Raw genomic sequence first — 16,614 nt, forward strand, 5'->3', positions numbered from 1 at the left:
GTGCTCACTTCTGCCTGATTTCAAGCCGGTGCTGCAGTAAATGCATTTCATTACAATGAGCTGTTTTATTTTCTCCAGCTCAGTCTTTATGTTATATTAAAGGGGACGGGCATCCGTCTTGTTTATGTCCTCGCTCAGCCTCTCAGTCAGTGGCAGTCCTTTGCTATATCACATTTTTATGGCCTCACCTTTAAGCAGCTCTTTGTCACGCAGAGCCTTAGATTTAAAGATAGTGAAATAGTCCTTTGCAGTCATTTTCAAAAGATGGCTTGCATTGCTTATAAATGCTGCCGTAAGAGAACCTGGTGAGTCTGCTTTAAAAGTTTACTCAAGCACAGTTTCTTCTTTATTTAAGAATTGTTCTGCAAGATTTGCGTTGACCTCTACAGTGAAATAAAATCACAGACAGACACACATTCTGGGGTCTGCAGTGGCCTTACAGACTAACACAACTTATTGTACCCTCCTGTCTTAGCGGCATGACTGCTAAGCTAAAAAGCAGCTTTTTATTTTAATTTGTAAATATTTGTAAATATCTGACATGTTTTTGTATTCTTATGTAATTTGTTCTAAATGTTCACACCTTATTACAGGATGCTAACACACTAAATAAAACTGAGTCCAGATGCTTTAAAATGCATCCACACAAGCCTTGCAGTCAATCAGCCTTTGCTCTAATGTAACTATTGATTTTCAACATTACAAATTGAAAGATAATAGAAAAACAAGACATTGCAGTCTTCACTCCCTCCTCCCTCCCTCACTCTTGGGCTAATCTAAGCAATTCTTTGTTAATGGTGTAATATTGTCTCTCTCCGTTCAGAGGCCAGACAGTAACAATGCAGCACTTTCACATCAAAACAACACAACACATGAGCAGCCGCAAAATACATCTGCGCTGCCGGAGTCTCTCATGCAGATGTTGAATTGGACAGACCACCCTGAAGCACAGGGGCGTACAGTTCCACGAGTCACACTGTCGCCAAACCTGCCGTGATGGATCGCCCCGCTCTCATGCCAACTACGAAGAGTGAGAGATGGCTGGCTCCCATTGGTCCAAACTCCAAAGCGTTAATGGTTGTTCCCAGATTGTAGCGTGAAAAGGCCCTTTAGCTGCTCTCATAAATATGGTAAAGAGGCAAAAAAACATAAAGACTGATCCATCACAGGAGTTATGAAGGTTCGCACACGCATCCGCTCAGAATATAACCGCTGGTGATGTTGTAAAAAAGGGAGAATACAGTAATAATAGTTTAATATCTACAACCACAGTTTTCTGATTAAAAAATGATACAAGTTTCCATTTAGAGTCAAAAGATAACAGTGAAGCTTGTATATCAGCCTTTTTTTAGTGCTTTGATCCCAGGCTTCCCTTATGTTCAAGGGTAAAACTGTCGCCTAGTATGAAAACAGTCAAAACCAAGCATTGTTCAGAGGTATTTTCCTCTATTTCTGATGCCAGATGCTGCATGTTATATGAAATGCCCCCGTCGTATTTTTCACCGTGACAGCGCCATAGCTTACTCTAAGGGGACTGGGGTTAGTTTATCCTCAACTGGTGTATTACTCTTTGAATGTCTCTAAGTTAAACTGTCAGTGACAGCTTATCAGTCAATGTAATGCACAATGCCTCTATGTGTGCGGAGCAGGGGAGTAATTCAATATCCCTATATGATTCAAGGCAAAAAGAGGGAAAAAGAGATTTATGCCTCCAACGGTGGCAAGGGACATTAATGTTGGCGGAGTCTGAACTTCCCGCAAGAAAAATCTATCCCATGCATCAGTCTTCCATTTGTAATTTATTCTAATATTAAATTGTGTTTACCAGCAAAGACAAATGGAGAGCTCAAAGACATGCAAATGTGAGGGAGAACAGGGATGGGGAAATAAGGACAGTAAATAAAATTGGCTTTTTTTTTGGAGGCGTTTTGCCTGTTGAGATTTCTCAGTTTGTTTGTACTCCAGGACTTTTCCTACACTTTCTCTTGTCTCTGGCAGGTTGTGCGATGTTATTCTTCTCTGTTTGTCTAGTGTGCTCCTTTGGTCTTCTCTTTGTTTTTGCACCTCTGTGGGGCCACGCTCTTTCACAAGTGGCCCAATCTCTTATTTAACCATGAAATCCCACCGTCACGACCTCTGACCTGCAACTTAACCCTTTTCCCAACAGCAGCCGGATAATAAACAGTGTGTTTCAGGGAACACATCACCGTGGGCTGGTATGTTCTTGTGCTGGGACATGCCAACATAACTTTACATGTCTCTGTATGTATTTTCTCTGTTCCGATGCATGTAATTGGATTCTAAACTTTGCGTGTGCGTCCACCAAAAAAACAGACTGCCGACTGAATCGGCACATGGAGGCCGATCCCACATACCGGCACACAGCAGACTTCTCCATCACTTCCAAACGTGAATTTCTGACTTTTTTTCATCCGCGGCACCTCACAGTTTACGAGCAGGGTCAAGATTGTTCGTCTCATTGGAACGACCTTCTACCCTCTCACGATTTCTGACTCAGAGGGAGAAGCGATAAGAATGGGCCGCTCTCGTTTGGAAAGCTGCACCTGTTCCACAACATGCATGAACATAAAAGCCTGATTATCTATTTTTACATGCTACTTAGGCATAATTGGAATAGCAGTGCAGGAATACCAAGCATATGATGTTTTTCTTTTACATGAAGCATCCAATGAGTTTTAAACCTGACCTAGGAAGGAGTTGGTCGGTTTACGATTGTTTGCAGATGATAATGTCTTAAATCTTTCTATTTTATTCATTCATTTCATCAAGGGAATAGTAAAAAAGTTACAAATAAAATAATCAATTTTAATGATATCTATTATACCTGATGGCTTATAAGACATTATCCCAACGAAAAACCACCAATAAATGTAATATTCATGTCTTTAAATATCTTATTTCTCTGTACCAAAGAAATACATAGTTACTATAAACACATCAACACAGTTACACTAGGTGATATTTTCCTTCGTTACAATAAGCATGGGAAGTTTATTGTCAGTCATCCCACTTGAACACTATGTACACTAATCTGCAGCTGAAAATAGTTCCCAAAAAAAGCATAATAAACTCTAGTTTGAGTATATTTCGCTTAAAACTAAAGGGCCCAGGAAATTATTTTGTCCTATAAAATATGTTTTGTGAACAATGTTTAAAGATTCAGTAGAGATGATTGAGTGCAGTGCCCTAAGTTAGAAATGCATTTCGATACAAATAGATTGTTGGTTTCAGACTTTTCATGACATATGTTTGCGATATGAAAAACAAAAAACGTTGCCAGCCCTAACCATGATATCTTAATAAGGGGTGCCAAAACAAAAAAGATACGTCAAATCCGTAGTTTTGGTTACAATGCACCACAGCTTTTCTCAAGAAGGTAAGTGGTCTTCCTTTTCAAACCAAGGAATGTTTTCACAACCCTTAAACCCAAGGTCTCTGCTAACTTAATTCATAGAGAATTGTTCATAATAATGACTAATAAAACCGTAAATTATTTGCAATGTGGTGTCTTGAGAACACTAAAAAATAACAGTTGGATAAAGAAAGTAGTTGAGGTATCGGCATGTGTAGCAGCAAGACACACAAACTCACACATGCACGCACACACACACGCACACACACACACAAAACCCATGCTGTGAGTATGCAGGTGTTTGTAAGCACAGCGACACAAGCTGTGCGGTGCCTCTCAGCAGCTGATGAAACACAGCCACCCTCCACGTTTTAGACTCAGTGATGAACTCCACATAATCCGATTAGCTAGCTTCCCTTATCTAAACATCTACAAGTGTTACTGACTAAACTAATGCCAACCTTATAGCCTGAGAAAAAGCACCCGGCTCAAGTGGCCATTGTCCATTAAAGGCCATTTAAAATAATCACAGTTAATACACATTGGGTGGCAAAGGACTTTTTTGGAGAGCATGCCTGGAAGGAAAGCAGATACTCTCTTAATCCAGCTGCCACAGAAGCATCATTAATTCCCTTAATGAACCTGTAACCTAAGAGTAACCCTGTGAACTTGTCTCCTGAACACACTTTTGTGGTGAATCACATAAAACAGGCTTATCTCTCAATCGTAAGGAACTGGCAGTGGAGCGGCTTTGTTTTTCCGGGGGGATATGAGCGCGGTGCGGTCACGGCCATTAGTGAAGGCATTAGCAGAGTGCTGCAGCCAGGCCTCTTCCTGCCACGCAGGGTTACGTTTGTCACGCCTTGAGCTCTGATGTGAGTTACAGTCCGGAGAGAGAAGGTCACGGTGCCTCCCCAACACGGCTGCCACTCACATTGGCTCGGACTCCAGAGGTACAAACACTCTCATATGTGGAAATTACACACACACCTTACACATTCTCGAGGAAACCTGAGGTCATTTTAAACTGCTGTGTGTATAAGATGTTTGTTTGGGGGTGTTTTACAATTGTGCCATGTAAGATCGGAGTGGAGTTGGAGTTTTTCAGATTATCAGACCTCAATACATTTTGGAGTCCATAGCGTCTACGAAGTATCTACTACTAACCTTTTTTAAATAACTTCAACGTATAACCAGATATGCGGTCTTGTATACTTTTCTGATCAGAATGTTTCAGATTTAAAGTAAAACTCTAAATGTGAAAAGGAGGAGAATTAAAATACTCACAGTTTGTAGTCTGTAGTGGCTCCGTTAAGTTTGCAGCTATCTCCTTTTGCTGGAAAGCAGCTGTAAGTTAGCTCGGATTCACAAAAATGTCAATGATTACAAAGAACCTGACAGTGAACAGAGTTAAAGGACAATTTCCACACAACCGTATCAATTCAAATGAACATTTCTGTAGTAACTGTAGTTTGTATCAAAATATCGCATTCAGATCATGTGAGATTCAAAGTTTGACAGTTTCGCCATTGCTCTGACAGACACATTATTACTGACCCGCGAAAGTCAATATTCGGGTGAACCCCTTTTTCGGAGGAACAAATGCCCAAATCTGTTTATTTAACTTGGTTCACAAAAAGACTGCTAAGATTAAATGTTAGCTGAAAGGACATTTTATTTACCTTCAGGAATATGTTTACAGTGTATACAATTACAGGATGATTGGACTTCGGGGCTATGGGCTTCCAAAGCAACAAATCGGTGGCAATATGGCTGCAAAGTCTCTACATGCAGTTGCATTTAAAAAGAAAATCCCAAATAAACCCTCACAGAATCAGGTTGGTTCATTTAAAAGCAGCTTAAAGGTGGGGTAGGTAAGTTTGAGAAACCGGCTCGAGATACACTTGTTGTTATATTCCATGGAATGCTCTTAACATCCCGATAGCAATGAATATCTTAAGTGCTTTGACAAAAAATCCATAAAAAGATTTAATCTGTGGAAGCCGTAGCACTGTAAAAAGCACGACCAATCATTTTAGCTGGCCCGGCTAAAATAACTGGATGGCCTACCTGCCTGTCAGCCTTCCATCTGTGCACAAACTTATCTCGTGCCCTCATTGGTCATGTGCGCGTTCGTGTGTGTTGGAGGAGGGGCTCTGTAAGGAAGTGGCAGATTTTCTCCGGCTGTGTATTTTCAAATTCTAGCGCACTCGAGCTGGTTTCTCCAAAATGACTTACCCCACCTTTAACTATTTGTTCGTATGGTTTCACTCGTTAGCGAATAGCTACAACTACGTAACCTAACACATAAGATAATTCAGGCTATTAAATGATGTGACCACAATGTGAGCAGCTGTGTTAAACATCTTCAATTATTGCATTAACAATCCCAAGCTATAATAATGAGAGGTTTTCCTGTTCTACCCATCCTGCCCCAATTTGAGTAAATGCAGCTTACAGCTTCAGTTAAGGCAAGCACTTTTAACTGATGTTAGCTAACATTGATTGTGAGAGCTAACGTCTGTAGCTAGACAAACACACTTAATGAAACCATATGGAGATGGGCAGAGAAGAAGTGAGTAATGCTGTTGTAGAGGTTTGAAAAGTCACTGTGAACATTTTGTTATTCTTTTAAACCGTGAAATCAGGTCCGTAAGCCAGACTCTATGGAGCCACCTTTTTAGCCTAAGACAGCCAATGTGGATGCCAATGATTAAGTAAGTAATCACTTAAATGATAGACGGAAGCACATTTCTGGTGTGGCTGCTTCCATAATTGCACAACATTTGCATTTTAAAGGATGACTTCTTTTTTTTTTTTTAATAAACGAAAAAAAGTAGGTCTCGTAGAAAAAGCACACAAATACTGTATACTGCTTAAAGTAAGATATTTAAAAAATATATATTGTAGCATCATATTTTATCACCCAGCTGTACAGCATGGGGATAAAAGCTCCAGTTTAGCTACTGTTACCGATGTCTGTAGAAGCAAAGCTGGAAGAAGTGGTTCTTCTCTTAACCGAATGACCCCCATGTTTCCCTTATTTTTCACAATGATCAGAAAGCATCATGTGAATAATTTCCCCAAAGATTGTTTCATGTGAGGTCTTACATGCTATAAAAAAAAGCCATCAGCAAACAACTTTTCATTCTGCACTCAAACAAACATCTGCTTATATTCACACAGGAAGGAGCTTGCAAATGCTCACACTTGTGAAATTGTACCATGCGCATGCTCACACACACAAATACTCACACACACACACAATCAGATGATTGAGTTCTCTCCCTTTAATAAACCACTGATTCAGCACAAATATAACCATTGATTGGTGTGACTTAATTCCCAATTCAAATTATCATCATGGGTCCTATCCAAGGTTGACATGAGACTTGAGCTTTGGTGGGGCTAAATTAGAATCTGAGTGCCGGCTAACCACCCAAGGAGCGAGATGAGAGCAGAGGAGAGATAGAGCGCGGCGCTATCGAGCATTATAGCTCTTGCTCTCTATCGATCTAGCTCGATGTATCGCTACCGCTGAGCTCTCTCGCTCTCTCTCTCTCTCTCTCTCTCTCTCGCTCGCTCGCTCGCTCTCACACACACACACACACACACACACACACACACACACACACACACACAGTCTCCCAGTTTCCCCATCTTTCTCCCCTGTATACCTCTCTCTCAGTGCAGCCCAGGTGCTGATACAAGCAGAAATCCTCCACGCCCCATCGCTCCCAGAACGCATACGCACTTACAGACACACACAAACACACGTACAAAGTAAGCACACACAAACACACTCACACACACATCCACACACCTCCGTTCAATACACCTCTTCAGAAAAGCCGAGGGGAGGCAGCATTCTTCTCCTCTGTATTTGCTGTGTTAGCATGGACACGATATGAAACACAGGCACACTGTAGTTTTTATGTTGAGGGTGTGTGTGTGTGTGTGTGTGTGTGTGTGTGTGTGTGTGTGTGTGTGTGTGTGTGTGTGTGTGTGTGTGTGTGTGTGTGTGTGGAAGGAAGGAAGAAAATAAGAGATTATCACTGTGATGCATTGGCGGTTGTAGTCTTGAGTCACCCAAGGTTGTGGCCCTTCCTTCCCTATGAGGATGTAGTGGCCAGTAACGGTGCTTTGTCAGTCTGAAGACAGAGAGAGTTGAAGGAGACAGAAGAGGAAAGACAAGTCGAGGAAGAGTGAAAAGTAGTAAACAAGAGAAAGGATGGCGAAGGAGGAAGAGGAGGAGTGGATGGAGTCTGCTATTGTCTCTGCTTCATCAATATCCTCTTATATAAATGTCAGCTGTACCATTTCCCTCATCACTGTTTCACCACCCCACTGGCTTTATCCTCTGGTACAAGGGGAGGGACATCACTCTCTCTCATCTCTCTTTATCGTTTTTCTCCCTCCCCACTCCTTCAATCGCTTCACTCTTTCTCCCCTTTTTTCTCCCCTCTTTTCTCTCCGCCTTGTTCCTTTCCCCCTCCCTCCCTTTCTCTTTGCCTCTCATGGCGATGCGTCACTAGCCTGCCCCCATGAAACAAGTCAATTTTCTGCCAGCTCGGCGGATGAATAAATCTCCCTGGCTCTGCTCAGAGCGATGGGGATATTTATCTAAGTGGAGTGTGTCCTCCTCGGCTCAACGCCACCGACTTCTCGTCTAAGAACCCCCACCCCCCCCACCACCCACCACCCACCTTTTTATATGTTATTTTACAGGAGGTGAAGGAGATGGAGAAAGCCAAAGGAGGGATGTGAGAGGTAAATGAAAGCACAAGGGTAAGAGGTGATGAGAGGTGATGAGAGGACAGAAACAAAGAGATCACGACAAGGTGCAGAGAATTAGGAGGTGAAAAATATGAAGAAGGTTGATGGGGGGGGGGGGGGGGGGAGCAATAAAGGAGCTGCTTCGAACAAAGCCTATAAAGCAGCAGCGTGGAGGAGAAGTGAGGCAGGGGCATTAGTCGAGCCTGCTCGGGTTTAAACGGCAGGAACAGGCACAGATCTGGATGAATGGCAGCCCTCTTCCTTCAGGCCACACTCATCTGTTGGAGGGGGGGGGGGGGAGAAGAGAGGAGCAGCTTATTGTGCTCGCCTGTGAGAAATACTGCACGGTGAGATGAAGAAGAGGACACAAAAAAAACGTAGAAGAGACAGGATTCATAATCATGATTGATGGATGAGGATGTGCTTTTCCCTCCATTATGATATGAAGTGTGTCAGGTAGCGGCAGTAGAAAGCAGACGCTGTGTTGCGCTGATTAGCAGGATAATCAGCAAGAGGTGAATTCGTCTGGGCTCGACTCGTACCTCTTACATTTTTAATGCAACGTTGTGTTTTGCCAGTGTAACAAGTCTGAAGATTTAAAAAGCTCTGGGCAGCAGCGGGGGTGTTTGCAGGAAGGAGGGGGGTCATGCTTGCTACTTGCCACAGCATTAAAGCAAAGTAAATAGCTGTTGTGTCTCATTACCATTCATTTTTAAAGGGGGACTGTTAGTATAATGAATGCCCGTGCTATCTTCTCGGGGCCCTCCTCCTCCCTCAATATTAAGAAGAGTAATACTATCTTTCACGCTAGATAAAGTGCAAGCTAATATTTCCTTTGCAATTAAAATGGTCATTTTTGCTTATGCACAACGGGCATCGTATACCACCAAGTTTTGGACTTAATTACCCACAATAACAGTGTGATATATTGGGTTTGTGTTTTTTTGCTGGGAGAGCATGATACAAAACAAGCCTGGGCCCTGTGGAGCATATGATGTGAGTGTGTGTGGGAGTGTGCAGTCTTTCATTTTTCTTACACACAAAGACAAGCACCTGCATGTAGAAACACACACACAAAAAGTCACAGAAAGGGATTTGTGACTGTGAAACAAGCTCTCAGTTCTGCATGTTCATGTGTCATTTTTTATATTTTATTGTAACGTTAAACAAACCACTTTGAATTCTTGTGTAACCAACCAAAACGGACATGTTTTTCAATTATATCAAGGTTAAAGGTCGAGGACCCGCCTCAGACTTCTTGCCCCAGGTTTTCTGTTGTTTATGTTCTAACCGTTGATTATTACCATCAACACGTTTATGGAGGATGCCATCAAATCTATTTTAAATTGGTTGTAAAATTAGTGCTGATTCTGTTGAATTTGTTGATGGAAAATACAGAATTAAGCTGTCATTTCACAAATCAGATATTTGTTTTATTTCATTTTAAATGAGAAATGATATAAGTATACTTCCCTTGAATTGTTTGCAGGGCCAGATCCACCCAAATTAAAACAAAAAACATATGTTTTCTAGGGTAATCTCTCTATGCAGAATTTATTTTGTACAGGTTTGGAAATATAAGTCGGATAGCTCTGAGAAAATTCCTCCACACCAATACAATTAAGATGTAAGGAATTCATGATGGTGTGCTTACAGCATTGAAAGGTGACATTGAATATTTTTACCAGCAATGTGTCTTTACAGAAACAATTCATGAAGTTTCTTTTGAACTCCCTTTGACCAAGGAAATAGTCGCTCTATGAAAAATGCTCACAGTGTAAATGAGATATTGTTTTTGTATTTTTAATGCAATTTCATATTATTATGCTCCATTCAACTCCAATTCTTGGATGATGGCATAACATATTTCTAAAAACCTGGAACGATATAACCTGCAGGGCTAGATGCCACTATAGTAAAAGTAGGGATATCACAGTATACACCAATATTGACGATAACCGCAATTTTTTGTTGTTGTTGTTATCAATATCACATTATTTAAACACATGATACAATGTTTTCAATGATCCAACTTCTATTAAATATTTTTCTTTTTTTCTGTTCTTGACCCATATCACACACACATAATTCATTTACCAACATTTGTTAATGGTGGTAAAAACATTATTTAAAAAAGTATTCTATAAATATTGTGGAAGTAGGGTTACGGTGAATTCCTTCTGCAAATATAACAGGGCATTACAAATTCTGATAGTGTGACAGCCTTAAGTGAGAAAATATGTGTTTTGTAATTTGGTTAATTTTTTCCCATTAAAGTGAAATTAAGTGATTTACTCTCACTGGGGCACAAGCAGCTGCACATATGTTTGTGGCACGTTTGAAATGCTACATGTCTAGGAAAGCTCTATATGTTGCCATGTGTAATATTTATGCTTTCACAGCATTAGCATGATGAATGCAGACACTTTTCATTACAGACAAATGAAAGCTATTCTGACACAATTATGGCAAAAACAATAACGGCGCTGTGTGAGCCACGCCATGATTGATAATACTGCAGGGGGGGGGGGATTCAATGGTGTTGGGCTTAACCAGGCTTTCCCTGAGGGGTTTTCCCTTGGCATTAGTCAGACAAATCCCTTTGTCAACCTCTCCCCTCGCCATTTTTATTCATAAGCATTTGGCCCTAAGAAAGACATCAAACCAAGAATACAACGAGAGGTCAACATCGTCTTTGCGCAATGTTAACCTCTGCATTGATGAAGCTAATTCACATTTCCTCAGTCCAGCCTACGGGGGTTCAGGAGAGGAGGGGGAGAGGGAGCAGAGGGACGCAGGAGCAGTGTGTGTGTGTGTGTTTAAATGCATGCATGTGTGTGTGTGTGCCTCCCTGTGTGTCAGCGGCCACTTTGTAGTGAGTCTTCCTCTTGACCCGGGCCCCTCCACATGGGGTTTGCATTGATAGCGTTTGCTGAAAGGAGGGGAAAGTGAATGTTGTCCGAGCTCATTGGAATGACAATGGGGGCATATGGTTGTGTGTGTGTCAGAGTATGGTCATGGCAGCCACCATATTCCTCTGTGCAGGGTTGCCAGGTGCTTCATGAACAGACCCACTGAGAGTCGACAAATCATACACAAACGCAACAGCCTGGCTCGTGGCTCTTCTGCCCACCAGGGGGTTTTCTGCGGCTCTTTTCTGCTGTCTCCTCCCAGGGATCAGAAATCATACAGCAAACCATAACAACGCAACAATAAAAACACTTCAGTTGACTGTCAAGCAGAGACACTATTCATTATCTGTTTATCCTCCTAATTAGAGCCTCCTAGTTACAACACACAAAAAAAAACACAGAGAACAAGAGAATAAAGATAACCTGATGTAGTAGCAACCCCTCCCACACAAAGCCACTTCTTCTGTCATGAATAGTCAGCTCCACCCTAATGACTATTCAATACAGTCTGCAGGCTGCAGATGAACGGCCAATCCACAGCAGCATCTGCTGCGGGCCTAACTCGCCAGACGCCAGCCTTGTAAGAGGGCCATTGCAGGCTAATTGAAAGACAGAGGCCATCTCTCAAAGACAATGTTTGTGTGTATGTGTGAGTGTTTGTGTAAGTTGGGAGGGGAGATCTGACAGAGAGAAGAGGGAAAAGAAAAGGGAGGAAAATAATTGACAAAGGATGGAGAGAGTGAAGAAGAGGGAGCGAGGAGGAGAAAGGGAGACATTCCTCTCCTCACAGAGAGAACAGCTGACCTGTCAGCGTTTGTTCCCATGCGGCCATATTGGAAAAACCCCTATGGGCATTGAATGAACACAACCCAAAGCCACTTCATGTAATTAGAGTGGCCTGGTGGTCTTATCTTATTTTAAGTACATGTTTGAATTAAATAAGCTGGAATTTGATTTAAAAAAGCAGACATACCTTCATGGCACAGTTGATAATGCAAAATGATTGTAGCTTAAACTGATAAGATATCACATTGCAGCTTTAAATAAACAGTAAGTAATAAGTAATAAAATCCAGTCTGATCTATAATTATACGTACGAGTAATCAACAGAATTGCAGATGGTGTTTACACTTCTGAAAGTGACAAATCTGATCTTCTGTTTCCCACCTCGAGGTCTCTTTATCCTTGTTGCATCAAAAAACAAAAAAAACAGCCTTCACAAATGTGAAAAAAGAAGGATTGCCATCATAATTCTCCCCAGTTCTCCTCCGGCAGTTTTTATTACCAATGGCGGTGAATAATTTGTTCCCACCCTGGCCATCCCAAATAACACAATCCTTCAGCTTCACTGCTTACTGTGTTTTATGGGGAAGTGTAGATGAGAAAGGAAGAACATTCAAATGAAGCACTATCTAGTGCTGCGCTGTGACATTCATAGTGCAGGGGAGGGATTCATCAGAGGAAGCAAAGGGGAAACTGAGAGCATGTGGAGGTAGCTCCTGAGCAGATTGTGAATGGGTCAGTACAAAAAGCGAGGTGAAACATGTTTTGGGAGATGGGTTTAATGGGCATGCACCGACCAGTAACCGATGGTCACATATGTGCCGTTTTGCTTTCTGTAAATTAGGAACTGCATATGTTCAGGCTGCTCCAACAACAAGTGTACAGGCCCCAAACCACACCAGTATGATGGGGTGTGTGCAGCCAGTCTGTTACTGGCAGGCAGAAGAGTGTGAGCGGAACAACTGCTCCACCAGGTAAGACCCAGGAAACTGTTCTGCGGTTCAGCTTTATCGCCATCATAAGGAGAGAAAACCATGTTTGCACCCTCTTAAACATTGGTGTCAAACTATTTATTGAGTGAGTGGTTCTTTATAGCGTCCATTGCAGTGAGAGTAATATTTTGTATTACTTGAGTCAGAGACCCATGAAAAGGGTCCTTTAAGCAGAGGAACTCTGCATTATATACACCCCATGGGGTAACTCCTTGTATTTCCTGGGAGACTGTGCACCTGTTTCTGCTGTTGCTGCATGGGGATAATGTCATGACTTGTTCATTTATTGACTGTTTTGTTCGACTCAATTTTTATGTTTCTTTTTGTTTATTTTGCAGTTCCTGAGTGTTAGAAGCATTGAACTTTATGAAAGAAAACACATATTTTAAAGTTTGGTTTAAGAGTGTAGATGTTCTCTTATTTTGAAAGGGTTAGTTCATAAAAAAGTTATATATTTTTCAACTGCTAAAAAAGTACACATAATTAGCGTGCTTAAGTATAATTTTGGGGCACTTAACATTAAGGGTTCTATTTCTTTCTGCTCTACACCCATTCCGCTATATTTGCAGATTAATATTGTGTTGAGTATATTAATAATGCTGACTACTTTAAATAATTGTAGTATAATTACTGATAACATTTAGTAGTACATTAATGTTAGTTCGGAATTTTTTTTAGTACATGAAAGATTCTTTGTTATATTGGAGTATTTTTTGCATTGTGGCATTTATACGTTTAACACCTAAAGAGTTATCCAGCTGTCCTTATAGTTTTAATTGTATCTTTTAATATTGGCTTACTGCAACTTACTCAATTAAATAGAAGTAAAAAACTTTGGTTTCATAATATTGAAATTACATTTACAAATGTCAACTTTCTGAAAACACAGTATTTTTTTATAGAAAATTGCTCTAGAAAAATAGGAGTTTGATTTGGACTATTGACAACTGTTCATTTGTTTTAAAAGCCCATTTTAGCCAAAAAGTTATGTTTTGTCTTGGTTGAAGTATAGGCTAAGCAGTGTAACAATCTCAGATGATAAATGCTCAAACGTCATAAAATGGACAAACTGACTCAATGGCATCACCAAACATAAAAGGTAGCTAACATTAGCTACCGTAAGTGAGCATATATATATATATATATATATATAATGATGTATATAAGCATGGCCCCATTGGATGATATTGAGGAAGGGTGAGTTTTATACATTAGTGTGTAAAAAAGTGTTCATTAAAACAGTTTCGTCCATCTGTTTTAATGAACACTTTCAATTTCCTTAAAAAAACAACCTGAAAACGTTGAAAAAAAAAAGGAAAAAAGTATGATAATCCACACATGAAAACATACAATTGTATTTGTTGGTTTTCAGTGTGAGAAAACTGACGCTCTTTTAATTACACTGCCACCTACTGCTTATCTTGACGAACAACTAATAACAATCGCAAAGCGTAGTGGATAGAAAAAGCAGTAATTGGCATTACCTTTCGCTGATTTTTCTCTAAAATGTGGTGAAAATGTGCAACATTAGGATGAAAACCCAGCTATTGTCTTTTCTAAACAAATATTGTTGCACGTAATTCCTACTGGGTGCTATTATTTTGTCGTTATTGTATTGTTGTTTATATTCAATGTAATTATGGCATTGAGTCGGTAAAAATCTGGATCTGAATCCTCAAAGGTGAATTTTCCTGCATAAAACCCATGATTGCAGCTGCAGAGGTAAATGAGAGAATTCATGATGATTTGGTTGAACTAACCCTTTAACAAGACCCTTGTGAGCATCACAGCAAAGAGCCCCCAACCCTGGAGGAAACAGTTATCTGAGCGGCAGTCCACGTGCATGGCGGGGATAATGCTGCTTACGATTCCAGCAGCGATGGCCCCGCACTGCGAGGCAGGAGAAGCTGGGGCCGTCAGGGATTTGTCAGAGGCCTGTTATTACATCTCTAGTCACATAAAATATGGCTGCCTCTCCAGAGATCCCACCGCTAGATAAATCCCTCCAACCAGACGAGCCCTGGCGATGAAACCATCCAATGGCGTGCCTCAGCCAGTGACCTCTGGTAATGACATGTGATTTATACAGTACATGTTTTAAACCAAGAGACACATCTCTCCCTCTGTATCTATATCTGGTGTCATGTGAGATAACTGGTAGGCCTTTGGGAGCGGGGAGACATGACACCCCATCTTTGGGGTCTCACAAAATGGCTACAATGTGGATAGTTTCCCCTGCAGCTGTCTAATCGCAGGCTAAGCCTTGCAGTGAATGCTGTGTCTCCTCCTGCACCAGGTCAACAACACATTGCAGGGTGCCACTTTAAGCTAACTGACCGCAGTGTGGAAGGCCTAAATCAACACCTGGTTGGGAAGAAAAAGAGGGCTTGTGTTCTTGGAAATGTGTGGCACTGAAAAAACTGGAGCGTTGACTTTAATTAAATGTATTATGTCAACAGATTTCACATAACTGAATTAGGTTAGTTGAAAGCAATAATAAGTCTAAATAAAAAGGTATTAGGTTCAACTTAATAGTATTGCTTTCAACTAACCTAATATGTGAAATTTGTTGACATAATTAATATTAATAATTGACATTAAAGTCAACGTTTCAGTTGTTTCAGTGCTTGGCTGTTGTAAAGAAATACACTCTAACACTTGATTAGGATTAACCAGAGGGGGTTATTCCAAATCCATTAATAAAAAGGCCACAACAGCTTCCAAAGAAAAGCAGAAAATGAAGCAGTCTATGGGTCATTTTCCAGACAGTCAGTGCCCCCGCCAGTGGATGTCCCCTGCACAGTCTAGTAGCTTATGAGATTAAGTTGTGTGGCTAAAGGAGAGCTGAGAGGCAGGCCGTGTCGTTGACCTTGGCAAGCCAGACCCAGAGATGAGGACACACTACAAATACATGTCTTTAATAAACAGGCGCCAAACACAGCTCAGCGGGCTGGAAACACACACATTTCATGAAAAATAAATGGTTACATTTGATCATTTGTGTTCACACATTAGATCACCTTGTGTGCCATTTAATTATTTTATTTATTTTGGTTGTTTGCCAATTCATAATATCATATTATAATGCTCTTTTCTTTGATATTTCTATTTGCTGTAATGTTTTATATGTGTGAGAGGAAACATGTTGCCTGTTTGTAATTGTTTTAATACAAAGTGGGTTTTTTATCATTACATTTTTTATTCATGTAGCCTAATTTATTTATAAATGCCTGTGTGCCTTACTTAATGTCTATTTTAAAAAGCCCATGAATGAATCTAAAAGGCTTATTACATTCTTTTTTTTTTTTGTATAACACCTTTCTTTTTTTTTTTTGTGATAGTAATTAGAAAGCTATAAAAAAAAATCTTGGCAAATGTTTGAAATTATATTGGTTATATTTCGCAACAACCAGAAAACAGTTACTACTGCAATCAGATCTCCCCCCCAGCAGCAGCAGCAGCAGCAGCTATAAACTGCCTGGCTGCCATTTCTTTTTTTCCACTTCATAACCTGATAGTTCAACTGGACACATACACTACAGAAAACCATTTGCTAACAGACAGCCAAAGATATTTTAATTTTTTCCATATTGAATAACGAAATAATATTATTTTACTTTTTTAAATTAAGATGTCATATGTTGTTTTAACAAAAAGGGAAAAGTTGATAATAGATCAAAAATGAAATGTCTAACTCTTTTATGTTGTGGCAGTCCTGTATGGACAGAACTTGGCCTTTTAAATACACTCGTTTAATGTTTTAATAAAATCAAATGGA

The sequence above is a fragment of the Trematomus bernacchii genome, unplaced genomic scaffold, assembly GCF_902827165.1.
Source record: "Trematomus bernacchii unplaced genomic scaffold, fTreBer1.1, whole genome shotgun sequence".
Taxonomy (NCBI): Eukaryota; Metazoa; Chordata; class Actinopteri; order Perciformes; family Nototheniidae; genus Trematomus; species Trematomus bernacchii.